At 42.6% G+C, this 13,544-nt stretch overlaps 1 long non-coding RNA gene across 1 annotated transcript; it reads right to left on the reverse strand.

Annotated features, from left to right (window-relative positions):
* Nucleotides 1-3,898: 3,898 nt before the first annotated feature.
* Nucleotides 3,899-12,314, reverse strand: LOC308458634. Its single transcript, XR_013977602.1, has 3 exons — nucleotides 10,293-12,314; nucleotides 8,934-9,000; nucleotides 3,899-4,013 (listed from the first exon to the last, which is right to left on the reverse strand). It is a non-coding gene; the product is annotated as an uncharacterized lncRNA (long non-coding RNA).
* Nucleotides 12,315-13,544: the final 1,230 nt, after the last annotated feature.

The raw sequence follows: 13,544 nt of genomic DNA on the forward strand, positions 1-13,544 counted from the left end.
ATTAATAAAATCCCCACTCCCACCCACCCCAGCCAGCTTTAATCTGAAATGGCATTGCTAGGTGACGTTGTTCTTTGGTTTGTTACAGAGTTGCTGGGAATTGTAACTCTCTGCGGGGTAAATTTCAGTGCTCAGAATGCTTTATGGAAAAGAACGTGCTTTGAATGTGCTTTCCGTGTATACGTAGTGTATATGGAGCCTGAATCACGTAGGTCCCGCAGATGACTCTCATCTGCACCAGTCATCTGCCATGCAGAAGGGGAAGTAGTGAGAGTGAGTTTAGGGTGAACATGTGCATTTGGGGAGATTGCATGTACTGAAATGAGTGCATCTGATCTTATGGGGCAGTGGCTAGGAATCACTTTGCGAATGTAGTGGTCATTAGCCTAGCAGTTAATCTGGCCCTGTTTAATTTCTTTTATCATATGAGTGCCACATCTGATACATGAATCCAGCAGGAGATGCCAAGCCTATTTAGAGACCAGTGAGACATTTGCCATCTCTTTTTGTTGGAGCAAAAGGAGGCCCTGCCCTCAAGTGTCTAATTTCGGTTGTTTTTATTGATTCTCCTAACACTTATTATTTTGAAAATGATTTAGTGGCAGTGTGGATACCTCCAGCTGGTACCTCTTATTTCCCATTCATAAATGAGGTCATAAATCAAGTACATCAACACTGTGTAATGCTAGGCACTTAGCAAACCTACAGGGCATTCCTATGCCCAGAAGTAAGTCCTGTTTAGTTGAATGGGACTTACTCCTTGGGGAAAGTGTATACGAGGTTGGCGGAGGTGCAAGTAGGTTGGACTCATCCTGGCAGTCCTGACAAATGGAAGCAAGCTAGCTAAGCTGATGCATTGTCAAAAAATAAATAAAAATAAATGCCACACACATACAGCACTACAGAGGGCAGAGATCTGCACAATATTTGCATATGATAATGCAGGAGAATATCTGCACATTTATCTGTAATTAAAACAGAAAAGCAATGCATTTCAGCATAGCAGAGAAGACTGAACTCATGGCGCACATAACTTTAAATCCATAACTACTTGACTTGTACTCAAAGTCTTGAGCCTTTTTTCTTCTTTGGCGATCACTCCTAGCCGAGTAAGATTGTCTCCCATAAACACAGTTTTAACAGTGAGTCCGTAAGTGACTGTGGAGGCCGATTCTGGATCCACACGTCCTTCTACAGTGGGGACATAGGTTTCTAGGTGGGAGTTGATCATGGTGAGGGTTTGCCAAGTGTGCCTTTCTCTTAGCACGTTTCTCCCTTGCATCCTGAGTTCGAGCATCTTCAAAGCCCATGACACCTTTGGTAAAGGCTGTTCTCCAACTGGAGCGCTCGCAGGCCAGTGTTTCCCAGTTGTCGGTGTTTATACTACATTTTAAAAGATTTGCCTCGAGAGAGTCTTTAAACCTCTTTTGTTGACCACCAGCATTACGCTGGTGGCTCTGTGGGTTAAACCACAGAGCCTAGGACTTGCCGATCAGAAGGTCGGCGGTTCGAATCCCAGCGACGGGGTGAGCTCCCGTTGCTCGGTCCCTGCTCCTGCCAGCCTAGCAGTTTGAAAGCACGTCAAAGTGCAAGTAGATAAATAGGTACCGCTCCAGCGGGAAGGTAAACGGCGTTTCCGTGCACTGCTCTGGTTCTCCAGAAGCGGCTTTGTCATGCTGGCCACATGACCTGGAAGCTGTACGCCGACTCCCTCAGCCAATAAAGCGAGATGAGCACCGCAACCCCAGAGTCGGTCACGACTGGACCTTATGGTCAGGGGTCCTTTACTAGCATTACACTTTCTGTTTTTAAGTTCCTTGAGTACATCATGACTGGATGCTAACTGGCCCCATTGCCAAAATTATTCTCTCTTTTCATCCTCCCACTTCTGCAGTTGCAGAATAGTTTGTTAGCCTGCAGATTTGGACCTGTCATGGTGTTTTTTTAATTTCTCAAGGCTGCTTGACCCGTTATATTTTTTAACAGGCATGTGTTTAGCAGGCAACTGTTGTTCTAGGTTTTCCAAAAAAAGAGCCTTATTGGACCAAGCAGGTGGTATGAACCTGCGTGCCTCCATCTCTGCTAGGTGTTGTGAGTGGGCCTGGACAGCAGCTCTGCAGAACTTGTGACCTGTGAGTTGAGGCACACAATGAATGCAGCAGACAGGCCATGTTCTGTGACTTCCTCATGCTCGAAACTCCTTGGCACACCCTTTTAAATTTTGTTTTGCATTCACAGGCTGGCAGAAAAACTGACTGGTCTCAAGACCGGTGGAGCCGCCATCCCTGGCTGGTGGCTCTCAATCCATTTGATGAATTTAAAAATTGCCCAAGGTTACTCAACAAAGTGACCATGTACTGTTGACAGTACAATTGCATCATTCTTAAATCCCACTTGGGTTTCAAGCCAGAAAATTACGCCTGATTAAAAGTACTAAGCCAGTACAGTGGTACCTTGAGTTACAAACGCCTCAGGTTACAAACGCTTCAGGTTACAAACTCCGCTAACCTGGAAGAGTTACCTCGAGTTGAGAACTTTGCCCCAGGATGAGAACGGAAATCGTGTGCTGGCGGCGCAGTGGCAGCAAGAGGCCCCATTGGCGAAAGCACGCCTCTAGTTAAGAACAGTTTCAGGTTAAGAACGGACATCTGAAATGAATTAAGTTCGTAACTAGAGGTACCACTGTACATTCTAAACGCTGCGATTCTAATGATATATGTATATATTAACTCACATGTATCCCATTCAGGGTTTTTTTAATTGATATTTTATTGAAAGATTTTCATTTATAAAGAAATAATGTGATAAATGAGAGGAATTTTAAAAAGTGGGGAAAAGGAGTGGGGAAAGAGAAAGGAAAAAGTACAGTGTAATATACTGGTTTAATGGAACTTGCTTTTCCCCCGTAAAACTGCTTAGGACTGGGATGTTGTAAGTCACCTTCATCATGATGATGATGATGATGATGATGACAACGACGACGATTATTGTGCCCTGCACATCTGACTGAGTTGCCCTGACCACTCGAATTCGGATGGCTTTAAGAGAGAATTGGACAAATTTACGGAGTATAAGGCTGTTCTTGTGGGACACCGGTGGCGCTGTGAGTTAAACCACAGAGCCTAGGATTTGCCAATCAGAAGGTTGGCGGTTTGAATCCCCATGATGAGCTCCCGTTGAGCTCCCGTTGCTCAGTCCCTGCTCCTGCCAACCTAGCAGTTCGAAAGCATGTCAAAGTGCAAGTAGATAAATAGGGAAGGTAAACAGCATTTCCGTGCGCTGCTCTGGTTCGCCAGAAGCGGCTTAGTCATGCTGGCCACATGACCCAGAAACTGTACGCCGGCTCCCTCGGCCAATAAAGCCAGATGAGCGCCGCAACCCCAGAGTCGGTCACGACTGGACCTAATGGTCAGGGGTCCCTTTACCTTTACCTTTAAGGCTGTTCTTGGTCAGCCACTGTGAGAACAAAATGCTGGACAAGTTGAGACATGGACTTGATCCAGCAAGTTCTTATTGTGTTCTTATGTTCTTAAATACTAGTAATTATTGAGATCTGTGTGTGTATAGAGCGAGTGCACCTATATTTCAGATTTTCTTGCTTCATGGCAGTTCTCACCCCGATATTTTCGTCACAATCTTCCAGAGTAAAAACGGCACTTCTTAAAGGCTACTCTGCTTTCGATGGGGGTGGAGTGAGAATTTCATAATATTAGCTGCTTGCGTTTTCTAAGGTGGCTGCACAACCACCAATAATCTAAGCCAAATGCACGTAATTGCCTCGTACATGTAGGTTCTCGTCTCCTGGGTTTAGATCAGAGACCGATCGGATGACTCACAGAAACACACGGAAAGAGATAAAAAGGAAACAGCATACGTTTGAAGAAAGTGTTTGCGTTTGGCAGGGAGTGGGGGATTTCTTTCTTTCCTCTGTTTTCCCTTTTCTTTTTGACAACCATTCGTCACATGAGTCACAGAGGAGGTTTGCGTGGGTAGATCTCTGTGGGCGGATGCATCTGTGGGTGTCAGGGTGAGACAGACGTAGATAGATGGCTGTAATTAAGTAGTTAGTGAAATGGCTATAATAGTCAAATGATTTTCAGATGGAGTTTCAGATGGAGAGCTTGTTTTTTTTGTTTTCTGGGTTTTTTTTTGTTTTAAAAAAGCTCATTTAAAAAGAAATCTCCGGCATTTATGTGCGATGCTCTTCTGAGGCGCGGCAAACATGCAGCTCAAAACAAGCTGATCTCCATTTGTTTTTCAGGGGGGGAAAGGCCGTCGTTGAACAGCGAGCCATGTGATCAAGAAATGCAAGATCTCGACAAAAATGAGGTACGTGGGTGTGTTGACAGGGTTCCCCCCCCGTTTAATTGCTTTCTTTGTTTGTTCCACTCAATCAAATCAAAACATCAGCCCCCCATTGACTTCAGAAGGAAAGTTAAGCACTCTCCCATTCTGAAACCCATGGGGCAAAAATCATTTCGCTCAGAGGTGGAGAACCTGTGGCCCTTCAGATGTTTCCAGACTACAGCTCCCCCAATCATGGGCTATGCTGGCTGGGGGTGATGGCAGCAGGAATCCAAGCACACCAGGAAGGCCTCAGGTTAGCCAAACGCTGCTTCAGTTGGATCGCGGCATTATTCATCCATTCATTTATATCCTGCCTCCTCACTAAGCTCGAGGGAACTCATAAGAACAAAAATGAAGATAAATGGAATACAGAAAACAAACCGGCAATCCTTGAAAAGTGCAGCCATAAAAGCAGCAGATAAATAGGAAAACAACCAGGTGTTTAAGTGCATTTGGCTTTTAAGAGTCAAACTACACCTGTCTGGAGAGAGAGTCATTGTTTGCAACAAGTTGTTCAGAGCCAAGAACCAGGAGGAGAGAGCTGGTGCCTGAAGCAACTGTAGAATAATTTTTGTATCTAAGAAAATTCCATTACCACATCATTAATATCTGGTTCTAAACTGCAAAAGAAAACAGTAGAAAGCCTCAGTCCACAATAACCAAAGTCATGGGAATAGTTCATTTCTACCAAGGGGGCCCTGTGCCAAGATTTTCACTGCAGAGCCCCAGGCGAAATTTACATGGATGGGATTCTTTTCCCAGTCAATATTGTACTTGATGTTTTCTATCTGTTCCCTTCTCACCATTAAAGCCCATCACTCATTGCTTCCGGTGGGGAACAACATGTTATACCCACTTGTCTGTACAAACCTACCCTGGAAGTAACACCTGAGATTACTCACTGCAAAAAGATGTGGTACTATGCCAGTTCCTGGGCCCTGCCCCTATGACATAGAAATGTTCTTATTGTAGCTTTAAGATTTTCTGGGGCACAGCTAAGAATGTAAAAATTGTTAAAATGCTGGAAGGGTTATTTTTTTCAGGCTACTTGGGGGGTTTCTGGGGAAATTGCAACTAATATAATATAAATCCTATCTTTTAGGTTCATGTGCAAACAGAACAGAAAATAGACCTTTTTATCATTATTGCACACATGTTCACGACAGACAACCCTATTGGTAGAGAAACAATAGAGATGTTCTTATGCTTAACAGTATATATATATATATATATATATATATATATATAAGAATCAAGAGAACTTGAAAATGGTCTTGTATAGCTTCTTCTTTTTTTTAAAGCGAAAAAAACTGCGAACTTGACGTAAAACAATACATTACAACCCGTAAACTAATGGAAACTAATCAGTTCATAGTAATCAAAGTTCTTTGCTGGTCAGTAGCCAAGAGCCTCTGCAGACCTAATCAGGAATTGGTTTGGTGGAAGAACTTCAGAATACATGCAGGGTGAGTTGAATCAAAGAGCAAAATCCTAAGTAGGCGCATCTGAAAATGGGCAAAACAATATGATGCCGGTTTGCCTGCAGAAGGGACAGCAATGGAAGAACAGATTCTTCCAATATGCACCTGAAATCTTTTTAATGTTTAATGTTTTGCTGTGTTTTATTATGTTGAATGCCACCCAGAGTAGCTATGGGTGAGTATTATTATTATTATTATTGATATTGTATTTAGTTCCGAAGTTTCGACATTTATCTCTCTCTCTCACCCTAGTACCTTGGCCAGAACACCAGGATGTGGGGAGATTTGGCTTACTTCCCCCCCCCTTTTTTTTACTTTGGAATAGAGAAAAGTATGTTACTCCCAGGGCCAGATTTAGGTTTGATGAGGCCCTAAGCTACTGAAGGTAATGGGGCCCTTTACATGTCCAGCTGTCCTTTGTCAACAACAAATTGTCACTGGTTTTGTGTTGAATATATGCTATATGGTAATTTATGGACCTAATAGGTATCTAAAGCCATTTGCACATAACAAAATATGTATTTTATCAAAGTACATCCAGGTTTTTTCCCTTTAGATTTTTTGGGGGCCCCCAAGAGAGTGGGGCCCTAAGCTATAGCTTGTTTAGCTTATACGTAAATCCGGCACTGGTTACTCCCTTATATTTCCTTATGGAAGAGGACTAGAGTCTTTTTTAAAAAAAGAAAGAAAAGGGATGAAAGATGAAGATTTAAAAAAGAGCCCAGGATATCTCTGAGGGGAGGAAATGTGCTTCTGTGTTCCACTGAACCTTGAATTCCTACAGATATTTTGAGCAAAATGCAATTAATACCTTTTCCCTGTTTTGCTATTGTTGGGATGCTTTGAGCTGTTGTTAAAGAAGCTCAAACGCAGTAAATCAAACCAAATCCTTCTCTAGATTTATGAGATTTAGGGCATGATTCAGCCAAGGCTAAGCACTGTTAAGGCTCATCATTTTCAATAGGATAGTCAAACTCTTGCTCAGATAAGTAGAACTTAAAGAGGAATCTTATGCACTTTGTCTCATGTTGAAGACAAAGTTCAATCTCAGTTTCTTGCCATTTCTAATTATTCCAATCTGAAAATCAGTTTCTGCATCATATTTCTGCATCAGTTTGCAGTTTAAAAAAAGAGTCGCACAAAATATTGCATTTCATGGCACATTTCTCCTAAAATACATTTTTTTTATTCAATTTTGCTTAATACACTTCCTTTGCAAACAAATTTCCTTAATATAATGTATCTTTGCAGGTTATTTTTCACACGTATGCATTTTAATGCACACTTCCCCCTAATAAACGCACCTTTGTACACATTTTTTTGGGGGGTGGATAGCTTCTCTTGCAAAATTTTGAGAAGTGTAAATTCCTAATGGTAGCTGTGTTTTGCTTGATGTCTTGTTTGACAAAATGCAATCAATCAATAGAAACTTTATTCGCCTCAGCCAATGGCCATAGAAACAAGAGAACATTACAATATACACGGAAGAAAATGGGAATTAAATATAAAAACGCAGTTTAGGGTCCTGAGTCAATGGTCAGACAATGGATCTTATTTTAATTGCTCCGGCTAAGAGCCTAGCAACCTTTGCTGACAAAGTGCACATTAGGTAGGGTTGCATTGAAATGCAAACCTAACCCACTTTCCTGGCAGGTATAGCCTTGGGAAAATGCTTCACATGGCCTGGATCAGGCTCTTTATATTTTTTAAATAAAATGTATATATTTAAAATAAAATGTATATATTTAAAATAAAATGTACATATTTAAAATAAAATGTATATTTTTAAATAAAATGTATATATTTAAAATAAAATGTATATTTTTTAAATAAAATGCATATATTTAAAATAAAATGTATATATTTTTAAAAAAATGTATATCAATGTGTCAGAGTTGCTTCCAGATCCTAGCTCACAGAGGATCACGCTAGCCAGCGATCATTAAATAAAAGTCTTTATTGAGTTACAGTTTCCATTCTCAAGCTGCTGCGTGCAACCCTACATCTAATGGTTAGATCGGCGAAGCTCCGTCTGAGTCTCCGCCCCTTGTACACCAACTTAATATCCTAGCCCTGCTCCACCTTTTCCGCCTGACTGTTCTTCTCTGGGTCCCTCTGCCCCCCGGGGTCTCTTCCTTCCGGGATTCCTCTGACGCTGACGCTGACCCCCCTGACTCTTCTCCCTCCTTTCGGCGGGCTTTAGGACCTGGCTCCCTTTCCGGGCTGCCTACTGCGCCACCTTCCTGTGCATTTGAACTTGGCACGCGCGCCCAACCTTCCACCTTCCGTCTGACCGTTTCTTCGCTCCCCGATGGAGGTGTGGCCACTCCTGACTCGTGCCCTCCCCCCTGTTGTGAGCTGCCAGCGCTTGATCCCTGGCGCCCTTCCTCTTCCCTGCTCTCTGGCGGTGACGCTGGTCCCGATTTCCAACTGCTCCCCTCTGAGTCCCCTCTGGCTCTATCTTCCTGGGGTGTCCCCCTAGGCTCCCCCCTTGCCCTGGCCACTGGTGCTCCTTTCTGTGAATCTTCTGATTCACTGGAAAGACTCGGAGATCTCGGGTCGTCGTCATCACTCATCTTTTCTTCTGCCTCCTCCCCCTCGCTCTCTGTTTCCTCCCTTGCCCTTGCCTCTGCTCCTGAACCCCTGACACAATGTAATAACTGAAGGTAAGAGTTTATACAGAGGTAACATTTGCTGACTGACAGAACATTTACTTTGACAATTTCGTAATGAAAAACTAAAAAAACCCCTCTTAAAATCAGAAGTGCATTTCTTCAGTCTATTATTATTATTATTATTATTATTATTAAAATTATTAACATTTGTATACTACCCTATACCCGCAGATCTCAAGGCAATTCACAGGATAAAATCACAGTGTAAAAAACACAAAATACATAATCAAAACAAAAACAACCTAATAACCCCCCCCCCAAAGCCTAGCTTGACTATTTCCCAGAATTAGCAGGCTTATCTTTTAACACTTGCTGGATCCAGGGATTAAAGGGGTTTGGCATCTCCCAGCTCCCAATATTATTGAGCGTTTCCTCTTAGGAAGGTTTCTGACTTTGAGAATGGGCCACTGCTTCGTTGAAGAGCACCTACTTTTCACGAAGATGGTCCCAGATTCGAATTCTTGACATTTCCACGTCGGGCTGGGAGACAATCCTTTCTGAAATAATAATAATATATATAATAATATATTTTTATTTGCACCCGGCCCATCTGGCTGGGTTGCCGCAGCCACTCTGGGCAGCTTCCAACACACATAAAAATAATAAAGCATCAAACATCAACAATGTGCTTTGCTGCCCCCCCCCCCCAATGCTTCAAGCTTCAAGCCGAAAGTATATTTGTACGTTCAAGCAAGGGAAAGTTCGTTCTTTCTCTTTTTAAAGCACACACAGGAATGAATTCCTTCAAAATAGCTTGCAGGTTGTTCGTGGGAACAATGGGGATTGTGACATCACAACTACCAGCCAATCAGCACTGGGCAAACAAAACAACTCCTGCAGCACACTGGCAAAATCAGTTTCCCAGGAATCTTATCCTGGATGAGGATTAGGAACAAGAATGCGGTCAGTGTGCCTGCTCTTTTTATATACACCAAGGAAAGAAAATATGTGTAAGGACACCCTCTGTTGGGCAGGATCAGACCTACAAAAGTACATAGGTTTTGTGATTGTGAGTACTTAGTATTTGACAAGCTGGACCTGCAACGAAATAATGGCGTGTATCATCACCCGACAACATGGGTGCTCATTCTGGGTTTAAGCTAGCCAACTATATCCTCCTTAGGGGGAGAGATGTGATTCAGTGTGCATTTAAAGCTGAATCCATCAGATTTGTGCTTTCCGAAACGATATGCGAACTAAAACGCAGCCAGGCTTCGAAATTTGCACTTATCTGAATTTTCTGGTGCAGAATTCTCCAGCCAGTGTTCGCAAAAATGCATGTTTTAGGAGAAAGTGTGCCTAAAAACCAAATATGTATTTGTGAAAATAACATACAGAAAAGCAGAATTTCTTCTCATAAACACACACACACACACACACACACACACACACACACACATATATAAATGTGTTTATGAGAAGAAATTCACTCTAAAACATTGAAGAATTTTATAAGGATTGTTTTTAAAAATTGCAAATTGCTGCAGAAATGTAGAGGACTGAATCTGAGGTTGGAGAAAAGCTGAGAGAACCAAAATTGACAGATTTTCCCATCCTTACCCCTCAGGATAATATAACCCGTAGGGGCTGAAGCAAGGCATTCCAGTTGTTTTCTTTTCCCCAACACAACATACATTTTCTTTTCCAATTCACATTCAATATCCCATGGCTACTGAGCATTGGATAACAACAACAACAACAACAACTATTATTATTATTATTATTATTATTACCCCACCCATCTGGCTGGGTTTCCTCTTTTTTGTACTATTTTGAGATGTTTAACTACCTCTTGTACTTCTGCAAACTAAGCTTCCTCTGAGCACGCAAACATCTCCTTGTTTTCCACTGGCCTCATGTTGGCTGCAGTGCTGTTAACACTCACCAACTGAGTTGACTATTAGCCGCAGCGATGCTCACTCTCCCTATTAACACGAAAAAGCACAGCATGTATAATAAACAGATTAAAGCTGTAGGTGTTAAGAAATGCTTACGATCTGGTTGTCATAAATAGCCGTGTTCGTTTTGGAACTGACTATTCCATAGAAATCTATATAAAATGCCTTCTTAGTGGGGAAATGCTCACAACTATCAGATTCTAACCAGAACAGTGGAAACGGGCATATATATAAGAGTATATGAGGAGAAGAATGGTTTTACTCAGAGTAAACCCACTGAAATTCATGGTCCTCATTTGTTGTTGTTGTTTAGTCGTTTAGTCATGTCCGACTCTTCGTGACCCCATGGACCAGAGCACGCCAGGCACCCCTGTCTTCCACTGCCTCCCCCAGTTTGGTCAAACTCATGCTGGTAGCTTCGAGAACACTATCCAACCATCGCGCCCTCTGTCGTCCCCTTCTCCTTGTGCCCTCCATCTTTCCCAACATCAGGGTCTTTTCCAGGGAGTCTTCTCTTCTCATGAGGTGGCCAAAGTATTGGAGCCTCAGCTTCAGGATTTGTCCTTCCAGTGAGCACTCAGGGCTGATTTCCTTCAGAATGGATCGGTTTGATCTTCTTGCAGTCCATGGGACTCTCAAGAGTCTCCTCCAGCACCAGAATTCAAAAGCATCAATTCTTCGGCGATCAGCCTTCTTTATGGTCCAGCTCTCACTTCCATACATCACTACTGGGAAAATCATAGCTTTAACTATACGGACCTTTGTTGGCAAGGTGATGTCTCTACTTTTTAAGATGCTGTCTAGGTTTGTCATTGCTGGAGGAGGAACCGGCAAGCCACTCCAGTATCCCTGCCAAGAAAACTCCATGGACAAAGGCAACAGGTCCTAATTTAGTCATGTGCATTAATGAGATAATTGCATTAGGAAATGCAACTAAATTAGGTACACACGAAAAGGCCTTCTGAGTTTAGGAAGCTGTTTTATCCTGAATCAGATCACTGCTCTGTTTACCTGTTCACTGTGTATACTGATTGGCAGGTAAAGGGAGCGAGAGGCACTGTGGTCTAAACCACTGAGCCTCTTGGGCTTCTTTTTTTTAAATGGACGTGCCCAGTTTACCAGGAACCTCTCCACTTCCGTTTCTTGTGCGGATTCCAACCTGACGACGCTCTCAACGGATTCAAACTCGAAAGTTTCATTTATGCCTTTGGATTGCCAGGCAGGGACTTCCGGGGTGGCGCCATCGGTAATGGCGGATTCCCTCTGATTTGGAGGGACCAGCTCCACGGGAAACGGGTCTTTCCCGCTACGGCGAAGCGGGGACCCTTTCAAAAATCACAGGCGGATGAAGCCTGTGACCATGGGACTCGGCGGGCACCTTTAGCGCCCCCCAACCCGCAAAGGAACCCACTAACGGGCTCCGGAGCGAAGAGGGGGAAGTGGTGCGGTGCTGAGAGTCAACTGCTTCTTCCGTGGAGCGAAGCCACACAGCCGTTGCCGGAGAGTGCTGCCTTTTTCCTGGGACAATTTGGCTTCTAAAACAATCACCCGTGAGTACTTAAATTTCGGACAATTGGACTCTAAATAAGGACTTGCGTGCAGAAAGGAAAATTGGACTTAAAAGTTTATTTCAATTTGGCACTGAAACGGGAAGGTGTAAACAGGAAGTCAGCCTTCCGTTTCTTTGAAGATAGATTAAAGCAAAGACATGGCAAACTAGAGCTCAGAAAATCGCTTGTAAAGGACTAACTTTCATCATTTAAGATTGTTGAACCCCCTTCGGAAGCAGGAGAAGAGGGGGAATTCTTTCTGGACTGTTTAAACCTGCAGAAGTGAGTGTAAAGTAAAGTAACTTTCCACTGTCTTGATCCTGGAGCGGGGTGTCAGGACTGATGTTTTTTGAAGCTCATTGACCAGAGACAAACGTTTTTGACAGATAGCTAAAAGAAGAGAAACATAGTGATTCCATTGTTCCCCTTCGCATTTTAAAGGAACAAATATTGACAAAATATCTGAAAAAGGAAAGTTTGTTGTTAGATTTGTCTTTAAAAGAAAAGAACAAATAGAAGTTTTTCCCCTAGAGGGAGCCTGTGAAACTGTAACTAATTCTGAATCGGGGAGCTTGCAGCTGTTACAGATTACGATCGTGGGAATAGACTTCTGACCTTGCAGGACAATGTATCCAGAAGCTCTGCTGTGTGCTCTCTGTAAAAGAAGTGCCCTACTGGAACAGCTACATGAGAAGACGGACTTTATGACTGATGCAATCAAAAATTTTGAACAGGCAGTGGGAAATTATATGGAGCCCACCCAGGAATTAAATCAGGAGTGTGCCCTGACAGAACAGATGAGGGAAGAGGATGTTGCTGAATCTTGGGCGCCAGAGATGGAGGGAGCTGTGGCCCAGCAGGAACATGAGCTTTTGGATTTGACAAATGAACTTGGAAAAAGCCAGATTTGGAAAGATAAAGTTTGGTTTGGTTTGGAAATGGGGGGTTGGATAGACCCTCCTATGCAGGGATGTTTGGACTTTTCAAGTCTGGCAATGGGCCGTGAGATGTTTGGGGTTGTGGGGGCTCTTAATTTTGGAGAGACTTTGAAACATGTTCTTAAATACCACATGGAGTTTAGTGTGGACTATGGAAAAGTGGCTGATTTGTCGAGAAGGGTCAAAAACATTGCTAAGCTGGAGTTCCCATGAGTGAAAGGAGCAGGAGACAAAGGAAAATACAGTTATAAATATGAAGAAGAGCCGCGGAAGGGACATGGAAGGGACTTAAGGGCCTCGGATATATGATTACCAGGTTAATGCGCTAGACTGATGAGATAAAAAGGACTGACAAAACCCGGGACCAGGAGGAAGAGACGCTGGATGAAGATTGGATTCTTTTTTTTATTTCTTTTTTATTATTAGGATTGTTTTATAAAATTGATGAATGTTAGAAAAATGTTGGAAGGAAATTATTTGGCTTTAGCAAAAATGTTTAAAGAATTATGTAAGAATATTATGGTTATGAGAAGTTGGTAAAAATAAGATTTAAGTTTTAGGTTTTAAGGTTTTTTATAGTAAGATAAGATTAAAATAGATTAAGGTAATGTAACGACAGAATATTATGAAATATGGAAAGGATTTGCTGCGACAA

Source organism: Podarcis pityusensis (assembly GCF_964106645.2).
Source record: "Podarcis pityusensis genome assembly, chromosome: 1".
NCBI lineage: Eukaryota > Metazoa > Chordata > Lepidosauria > Squamata > Lacertidae > Podarcis > Podarcis pityusensis.